Below are 10,347 nucleotides of genomic sequence, written 5' to 3'. Positions count from 1 at the left end.
TTTATGTGTCGTTTTTCAAAACGTCAACTTTTACTTCACAGAAATTGACCGTGTGTAGCAAAAACGTCGTTTAAAACGACGTTTTTTCATCCGCGCATGCCCAGAAGCTACTTATGAAGCGAGCTTCAATGGAAAAACGTGGTGGAACGTAACCTCGCTTTGCTAGAACATTGTGAGAAAAACGATGGTGTGTAGGCAACTTCGTCTTTGAAAATTGAAGTTTCAAAAACGTTGTTTTTTACTTCACAGAAAATGTCGTTTTTTTTTCATCACATAAAGTGATGGTGTGTATGCGGCATCAGGGGGTGGAATGTGCTGGTGAAATTTGGCAAGATTGGCAAAATCAGGAGAATTAAGTTTTTCGCACAAAAGGTGGCCCCTGAGCAGATCTGGCATTTGGCACTTACTTCTTGGTCAACTTTTAACAAATGTTTGTAAATAGGTACCTTAGGGCTCAGTTTAAGCATTGTTATCAGGCACCACTTGTTGTTCTTAACTGCAGTGGTGCTCAAACACATACATTAACATGTAAAGCATATGAAAAGGCTGTGCTTGACACGCCCTTGAACTAAATGGGAATCTTTTTTTGAATGCATGGCAAATGCAGAAAAACAATACCTATCTACACAATCCCTAAACATTATACACACGGGAGAATCCAAGAGAAAGAGGAAGTGTGGATTATAGTGATCTTAAAATATCCTCCACATTTGTAGAAAGAGACACATTCTTTATAGATGATCGATAGGCCCCAAGGTGTTGACAGGCTTTTTCTGATGGTGTTAATTTATCATCCATTTAATTGCTTCTGTAATTATTCAGAAATCATTGAGAAGCGCATTTGACCTGCAGTTGGCCTTCTTCAAGCAGGTTTTTGTTTCCTATAGATACGTAAAGGAATACAAAACAAAAAAGCCAGTTGACTGGCCCTAAGGCTACAACATAGGGTTTTATTCAAACCTCTGTCAAAATTATGTCTGATATAAAAGTAAATATTAAGAAAATGTAAGACCTATTACATAATAAGACATAATAAGACCTTTACAAAATCCCCTAATTAGTTAAAATCAATTATTATTGATTGGATTAGGCCCCTTCCACATGGGGCAGACTCCGCCAATCTCAGCGGGAAATCTGTCCACTGATCCCCATCCGTCTGTTTTTAGCTCTTTTTTTGTTCATAGCGCAAAAAATAAAAACCGCAGAGGTGATCAAATACCACCAAAAGAAAGCTCTATTTGTGTGGAAAAAAGGACGTCAATTTTGTTTGGGTGCCACGTCGCACGACCGCGCAATTGTCAGTTAAATCGACGCAGTGCCGGAAGCTGAAATTTTGCCTGGGTAGGAAGGGGGTATATGTGCCCAGTAAGCAAGTGGTTAAGGGGCATTCCATAGGGAGAATCATAATTTTGCAATACTCAGTCAAACAGCCTGCACCTCACTTGCCATAGGCAGAGTTGTAATAAAAATAATCACAACACCAGAGTCACTGTGGCATCCCTCAGAGATGCCCCCCAAAGGTTGACATAAAGGCCCAGACGCTCCACTGTCACTCTGGGTCACCTCAGACCGTGAAACTTGCTCCCTGTCTCTAAGAATTGATCCTCCTTTATGTGTCCTCATTAAGACAAGGCAGGATATTTGACAGCTTGGACTTTTTCTGCATATACTTCTAATATCCAGTTCTAAGACTTGCTGCCACTTTGGAGGTTCTTGTTAGGAGCATCTGGGGCCTTGATGTCGCCCATTGGGAGGAAAGACCAGCACCTTACATGCAGAACACAAGTGGTCATCAATCTGGCAGCCTTGCTCAGACTGCCCCTGTCTGCCATGCACTTTACATGAGAAAGCCACAGAGGCCACTAGAGAAGAGAATTGTCAGCACAATATAAATCCTGACCAAGATTTTGCTTCTCTATACGCATGCAATTTAGAACTTAATTTTGCTGCATCACAGAAATGTAGTCACTATAGTACCAAATACTAATCTAAACCCTGTTGCCTCCACTAAAAGGCAATGGATTATATCTTAAATGCTTAGCTGATTTTCAACTAGAGAAATGTTCATACCATATATTCACCATATACCCCGTATGTCCATATTTTGATGACATCTGGCCATCACACTATATATATTTATAATCATAAGTTTGGCCACACCTCCCAATGATTGTATTCAGTGGTTTCCAGTGTAGGGTACTATTAATGCTACAGAATGCAAAAAGTGTAGTCCTTTTCTCTTCAATTAAAATATATATATTTGTTAAATTAATGTTTAAGAAGTTTTACATATTTACAGATTTCCAAGACATATGGTAAGAACATAAGACAGGGTACACATGTGGCTCCCAGCATGAGCTATTTTTATTTATAAGATATAACACTTATTAAATAGTATATTATGTTTGATGAGTTTTGTGTGGAGGAACTCATGTGACGACACTAAAGCCTCGTACACACAGTATGATTGTTGACCAACCGAGCGTCTGATTTTTATCAAAAGGGTGTGTGCCAGGATCTTGTCTTGCATACTAACGGTATACAATTGTCGTGCCACAAACACGAACGTAGTGACGTACTACGAGGAATTTCAGCTCTTGAGTGCCACCCTTTAGGCCCCTTCTGCTAATTTTGTGTTTGGTGAGCATTGATTCCGAGCATGTGTGTTTGTACATTCGACTTTTGTGTGACGGATTTGTGTAATGACCATACGAAAATCTGACCGTTGTCCTCTGAAAATTTACTAGCCTGGGGCCTCGTACACACGACCGAGAAACTCGTCGTAAAAGAAACATTGTTTTCCTCAGGGAGTTCCTTGTCAGGCTTGTCGAGAATCTTGTCAAGCTTTCTTTGCGTACACACTGTCAAGACAAAATCTCGTCGTTCTCAAACGCGGTGACGTACAACATGTACAACGGCACTATAAAGGGGAAGTTCTAATCCATTGGCGCCACCCTTGGGGCTGCTTTTGCTAATCTCATGTTACTGCGTGTTAAGTAAAAGTTTGGTGAGAGAGACGATTCACGCTTTTCAGTCTGTTACAGCATGGCGAATGTGCTATCTCCATTACGAACGCTACTTTTACCGAAGTTGCGCTCCCATCTCATACTTTATTCTGAGCATGCGCAGGTTTCTAAGCATACACACAAACTTGTTCTTTTTTTCTCGTCGAGATCCACGACAGTTTTCTCGACGAAAAACATACACACGACCGTTTTCCTCGGCAAAAAATCTCTTCCACCAAGTTTCTAGTTGATTTTTGTCGAGGAAAACGGTCGTGTGTACGAGGCCTGTCATCCAACATTTGTTGGCCGAAAGTTGGACAGTTGTCAAAAGGAGCATACTAATGGTAAGATTTTAGGACAACAGTCTGTCAACAGACAATCCCCTGCCAACAATCGTACTGTGTGTATGAGGCTTAAGCCCTGAACTCAACCCTACTGAAAGCCTTTGGGATAAATTGGAATGCCGATTGAGAGACAGGTCTTCTTATTTTACATAAACTAAGATGTAATTTAGGTTTACTTAACCCTTAATATGTGAATATATATAAATTTAGAGTTATGATGTTTCTATGTGCTATCAAACAAGCAATGTAGGATATGGGTAGAAGGAGCCTAAATTGAGTACAACCCAGGGCATACTAGATTTTATAACTTCATTGAATCTACTCATCAGGATATGTGAGTTTTGAGAAGCTTTGTTTCAACTAGATTTACCCTTTGAAGGGGAACTTCAGTGAAACCTAGTCATTGTAAGGGCTTTATTTCTTATCTTCATGTCCCTAGTCTAGCAATGTCATGTGCAGATGTTCCTGGATATCCTGTGCTGCCCTGAGCAAGGGTTGAAAATTCCCCATGACTTTTTTTAGGCAGAAGAGAAGATCCAGAAGTATGTCCTGAAGTGATGGCAGGAAACAGAAGTTACAGGCCTCTGATCCTGTGGGGTCCATAAGGCCGACTTGTTACTATCTTACGTTCTTGAATGCACCATTAAAATAATTCTGAATGACATCAAATGCTATGTGCTGATGCCATTTTGCACAATTATATTAACTCACATTCACAATTATATCTTTGTGAAACCTAGGAGCTTGTGGCTCTCTTGTGGGTTAACAAGCCGTGTTAGGCCTCGTACACACGACCGAGGAACTCGATGGGCGAAACACATCGTTTTCCTCGTCGAGTTCCTTGTTAGGCTGTCGAGGATCTTGACAAGGCAAGTTTCTCCATTCCCGTTGAGGACATGCTCTCTTTTTGGCTCGACGGGATCCTCGACAGTTTCCTCGTCGAAAAATGTACACACGACCGGTTTCCTCGGTTTCTTGCTGGTTTTTGCCGAGAAACTCGGTCGTGTGCGAGGCCTCAAATGATGTACTGGGGGTGTTGAATATGGGGTATTCCAGAAGAGAAAAATTGTAGTGAATAATTGTATAGTGGAGACATTTATTGTGGACAAACGAGGAGTATTGGACGACAGGAGCATGATAGAAACTTCATAACAAGACATTACAACACCAGAAGCTTTAAATATAAATTATGCTCTGGCATAGACACTCAGTCTTAGAATTGGTTTCACTGGAATTCCCCCTATTGTTATCAGGTTCTTTACTACTAATTCTAATCTAAACAAAGAATAACAGATAAGATTAATTCTGTATAATACACCTCGTTTTTTAAAGAACAAGATATTTTTGTAAAAAAACATAAAAAATCGAATTTTGTCTTTAAAGATTGGATGGATGCTTATGAAATATTTACTATGTGGATATGGTGTATTTTAATATAGTTGGGGACCAGAAATGTCTTAACTGAACTATTTATTCTTGTCTATTTTACTTCTAAAATACATGTATTTTTCCACATCCTTTTTATTTATGTCCAGTTGTATACATGAGAGAGAACTAAGAAGAGATGAGTAATTGCCAAAGGAAAGACAGAAACACAAAACCAAAGAAACACTAGAAAATATATAGCAGGGAACATACATATTAGAGGTACAGATACGATTTTCTCTAACAATGCCCCAGAGGGGCTTTGCTGTAAGATAATGATCTTACAGGGCACTTTAATCATGACTGATATTTCGGTTATGGTTAGATGAGTAAGTTGAATAATCCACTTATTTCTTATATATTTGGGATTCTAGGTTTGAGATCTCCATAAGATTTGACTAAAATTTCAGTAAATGTTGAACAAAAAAAGTATAAAGCCATATTGTAATGGTCATTAGACCCAGAAAGGCAAATAGAGAGATTTCATCAATGGATTTCCTGAGAGACAAAAAAAGCATTAGAGTTAGGCCTCGTACACACAATAGGTTAAACAGTGGACAGCCGTCTGATGGACCGTTTTCATCGGTCAAAACCGATCGTGTGTGGGCCCCATAGGTTATTTAACCATCGGTTAAAAAAAAAAACAACTTGCTTTAAATTTAACCGATGGATTCCTAACCATTGGGAAAAAAAAGATCGTTAGTAGGCACAACCATCGGTTAAAAATCCACTCATACTCAGAATCAAGTCGACGCATGATTGGAAGCATTGAACTTCGTTTTTTTCAGCACGTTGTTGTGTTTTACGTCACCGCGTTCTGACACAATCGTTTTTTTTTAACCGATAGTGTGTAGGCGTGACGGACCATCAGTCAGCTTCATCGGTTAACCGATGAAAACGGTCCATCGGACCGTTCTCATCGGATGGACTGATCGTGTGTACGCGCCATAAGTCAAGATGCCATCATTATGCCAAAACTGAAATTAGTTTAGAGTAGCCTGACTGATTACAAGGATTGAAGAAAAGTTATCCTTTGCTTTATACTCCTCCAGACAGAACCAGTGAAGGGTCCCATATTTCCAAATTAGAGTGTCATTATGATTCGTTTGGCCAGGTCCTATGCGTATATTACCCACAGGGCCAGGGCTGCATCCATTTCTGGTTTCACAAGGCTGGGCTCACACAGAGGTAGGGAATGGAGACTTCACACATTACTGCACTTTTAAAGGTTCTGTATTTATTTCAATGAATTTTAAGCAACTTGTGAAAATGTCCTCATGTGGTGCCAGCACTGGAATTATCTCACTTCAAGGCCCAGGCAAAACAAGGTCTAATCAAGATGCACTTCCTTATATGCTGCAGGGTAAGAGTGAGATCTCAAATCCTGGCAAATCATGGAAATTTGTTTTAAACCAGAAACCTATCTGTGTAGAATATAAAGTGGTCCTTGTATGTTAGGCCTTGTACACACGACCGGATCTGTCCGATGAAAACAGTCCGCGGACCTTTTTCATCAGACATGTCAGCTGGGATCATTTGGTCTGATGGCTGTACACACCATCAGACCAATTTTCCTGCGGACAGGATAAGCGGTGGCGTTGCCGCGCCGTGGCTGCAACGATGACGCGGCGACGTGCGCGACCCTGGAAGGTCAATGCTTCCACGCATGCGTCGAATCATTTCGACGCATGCGAGGGCTTTCGGCCGAGCGGACATGTTCTGTAAGTCGTACAGACGACCGAACATTTGTCCGCTGGAAACCTGTCCGCTAGACTGGGAATCCGGTCCGGTCGGCCGTACAGATGACCGAACATGTCCGCGGAAACTGGTCCGCAGACCAGTTTCAGCAGACATGTTCGGTCGTGTATATGAGGCCTTACTCGTAACTTACCCAAAAGCATTAGAGGACCAAAAAAAAACTAGGAATATTGACACTTTCATATAACAATTTGTGTTATAATAAAGATAACAAGTAACACCAAAACAGTAAAGATGGATGACAAATCTGTTGACTGTTTCAGCAGTTTTAGAGGATTCTTCACTGTGGGGATAAGCCCGAAAAAAAGCTATCAACTCACAAATGTGTTGGTTTTGGATTCACAGTTCAGCAGAAAAGACAGTGGTCCACATCGATACCAACTACTTTACTAGGCTAAGCTTGTGACACAAGGATCTCTGTATAAAAAAAAAACACACTACAAAAGAAGATCCACCCAAATCAAACCATGGAAAAATGTACAGGAGTTGGAGATACTCTAGTTTAAAAATTCAGCAAAGAGGTTTCTGGTGCTCATATGCAAAACAAAAAGATGAAGAGGACCTAAAGTAGTAAATGGAAGATTAATGATATCTTGACTGACAGTTTTCTTTACTATCCTATGTAGGATGAGGGTCATAGGTTGCTAAATGCTACTGTAATGGGTACTGGCACACTTAGTAAATCAGAGTTTGTATTGTTACCTCACAAAAAAGAAAAACATACAATTGTGGTTCTACTTTATATCAATTTTCATGTTGTAATGCTAAAAAAATATATTTTTCTGTTTTCATGTTCACTGGTTTTGTGTATTCATTTCTGTAAATTCTCATACTTTGAAATCATTAAACTATTTAAAGAAATAGTCCCAGTTCTGATGTTAATTTTGCTAACAATATTTTTGCAGTGGCGCCCTGTCTAATAAATGTTTCACTATGTCACTGCGTTAGTTATTTATAATGATACCCCAATAACACACGTCTGAAAGCCTATCTCTGGGCATTTTTTTATGATTCCCCCAGGAAGTAAAACAAAAGGCATCTAAAGCTCTGTACACACGACCGGGATTCCCTGAGGTATAAAGTCCTCCAGGAATCCTGATGGGAAAACCGAGAACCCACTTGGTGACTTTCCCTGTGTACACCCGAGAGGTTTTCCCTTCAGGAAAACTGTGGGGAGAGCTTTGGTCGGGAATCCCTGCCCGGTGTATGCTCCCTCGCAGTGTTTCCCCATAGGAAAACTGCCGGGTTTAAAACCGCCGGGAATCCTGGCGGAAAAATAGAGAGCAGGTTCTCTATTTTCCCACCGGGACTCCCGTCAGATTTCCTGTTGGGAAAACTGCGAGGAAGCATACACACGTCTGGTTTTCCCGGCCAAAAGCTCTCTTGGCAGTGTGTACGGGGCTTTAGACTGCAATACTCACCTTTTAATCCAGAGCTGTTCTTCACACAGGGTCGTTTGAAGGAATTTGGGGGCCCCAAGCATGTGACATTTTCAAGTTGAGAAGCGGGGGGGAGGGGGGGGATTGCTCCCGAAAACATTACTTCATTTGTTAGGATATCTTACAATCTCTAGCCTGCATTCACGTGTATGGGCAGCACTCCTCTCCCCACCACCTGCATACACGTGTATGGGCAGCACTCCTCTCCCCACCATTCAGGATACCGCTATACCCCCGCACAAGACACTCTACCTCTATCCTCCGCAGAGCCTCACAAGACTGAATTCCACACGCCGGCATATGTTGGCGTCCACGCGGCAGGAGATTCAGTTTGCTGTTCCCGGGCCGGACTGAAAGGAAGTGAACACTCAGTGTGTGCACTTCCTGTCAGTCCGGTCGGGAACAGGAAACTGAATCTCCTGTGCCGCGCGGTTATGGTACCCGGCTGACCGGACTGCAGGAGGAAGCAGCGGTGCGGCAAGGGTCCGCTCCTGCTGGGGCCCCTAGCCAGCTCGGGGCCCCAAGCAGTTGTTTGGTTTGCCTGTCGTGTTCCGACGGGCCTGCCTTCACAGTTCCACTTTTTTACCCTATGATTTCCGTCTTACAGGTTGAATGACTTATCCAGGAATACTAAAGACATACTGTTAGTGCAGGGCATCATGGAATATCCCTGGGTGCAGAAAGTACTGATGCAGAAAGAGGCATCAACCTCATCATGTCTAGAGAGAACACTCTCTAGCTTCAAAAAGAGAAGAAGAGAGGACGTCATGTGCCCAGCCTGGAGACATCTGGAACCAGCAAATAATAAAAATAAAGAAATAAATTGAAAAAAAATCACAAGGGGTGGCCATATTGAGTATCAGTTTGGGGATATAGCATGGGACCTGAAGTTGGGCTTTAAAGTACACCTGTTATGATATAACCAGGCTGCCATTTCTTCTTCCCTGAAAATGCTAGTGGTGTAAGTTTAAAACTTGAGTTACAAACTTGGAGTAAGCACACAGCAAATGAAGCTGAAACATTTCTTATTTCTTTACTTGTACCAGGTCATTGATATGGAATAAAATATGGAGCCATCTGATTGTTCTGACCCAGTTTTATGTTTCAAGCCATTTAAGGATGAGCTAGTTTGCATGTCGATGATTTTTAATTACCCAAAACATGATTGGGGCCAACAATCTCAAATATACACAGCTTAATTAGAAGCATAATTTATATTTAAAGGTTTTTAAAAAAAGAACATTACAATGGGGCATGTTTGTTCAAGCTCAAGTGAACTGAATTCTTGCTTCACTTTTGCCTCATTATGATCATAGATTTTGGAATAAATTATTAAAGGTCAAATTTGAAGTAATAAACTAACTGGAAATGTTAATACTACAAAAACAACAAGGGATATCTGTGATCATTTTTCGTTTTTTGTATCGGAAACAAAGAACACAAATGTAGTTCATTGCAGTCCTTATATGTGGTGGCTGGATTATTTTTCGCTTTTTTCATGCTTGGGGTTGATTTACTAAAACTGGAGAATGCAATATCTAGTGCAGCTCTGCATAGAAACCAATCGGCTTCCAGATTATATATTTTTTTGTCAAAAGCTTAATTGAACAAGCTGATTGGCTACCATGCACAGCTACACCAGAAATTGCACTGCCACTTTTAGTAAATCAACCCCATAGTCTGCAAGTACAAAAATACCCGTTGATCTTGCAAAGAGGGCCCGTTCACACCAGGTACTGTGGGGCTGCATTGGGTGGCTATCCCAGCACAGTCCCACTGCAGGACAAGGCAAAATGTATTGTCTCCTATGTGCCTAAACACAACTGTTGCTCGAGCAAGGCTGGCTTGCAGTGTGAGGGGATAAAGAGTGTTTCTTGTTAAAGGCTGGGGTGGAGCTATGCTGAGAGAAGATTACTTAAAGGAGTTGTAAAGGAAACATTTTTTTTTGCTGAAATTACTGTTTACAGGGTATAGAGACATAGGGCCAGATTCTCAGAAGAGTTACGACGATGTATCTCAGGAAACACCGTCGTATCTCTGTTTCTGAGCCCGGGTATCTATGCGAGTGATTCCTAGAATCATTTTCGCATAGATACGGCCAATATCCGACAGGTGTAAGTCACTTACACCGTCGGATCTTAGATGTAATGCAACGCCGGCCGCTAGGTGGCGTTTACGTTCAGGTCTCATTTGACTATGCAAATGAGCCTGATACGCCGATTCCCAAATGAATTTGCGTCGCTTACGTCGTTTCCGTAAGCGTAAGGTTACCCCTGCTATATGAGGGGTAACCTTACGCCAGTCCGCCGTATGCCATGTTAAGTATGGCGTCGGGTCCGCGTCATCTTTTTCCGTCGTTTTCCTAAGTCGTTCTTG

The sequence above is a fragment of the Rana temporaria genome, chromosome 13, assembly GCF_905171775.1.
Source record: "Rana temporaria chromosome 13, aRanTem1.1, whole genome shotgun sequence".
Classification (NCBI taxonomy): domain Eukaryota; kingdom Metazoa; phylum Chordata; class Amphibia; order Anura; family Ranidae; genus Rana; species Rana temporaria.
Note: the sequence above shows the minus strand (reverse complement) of the source record.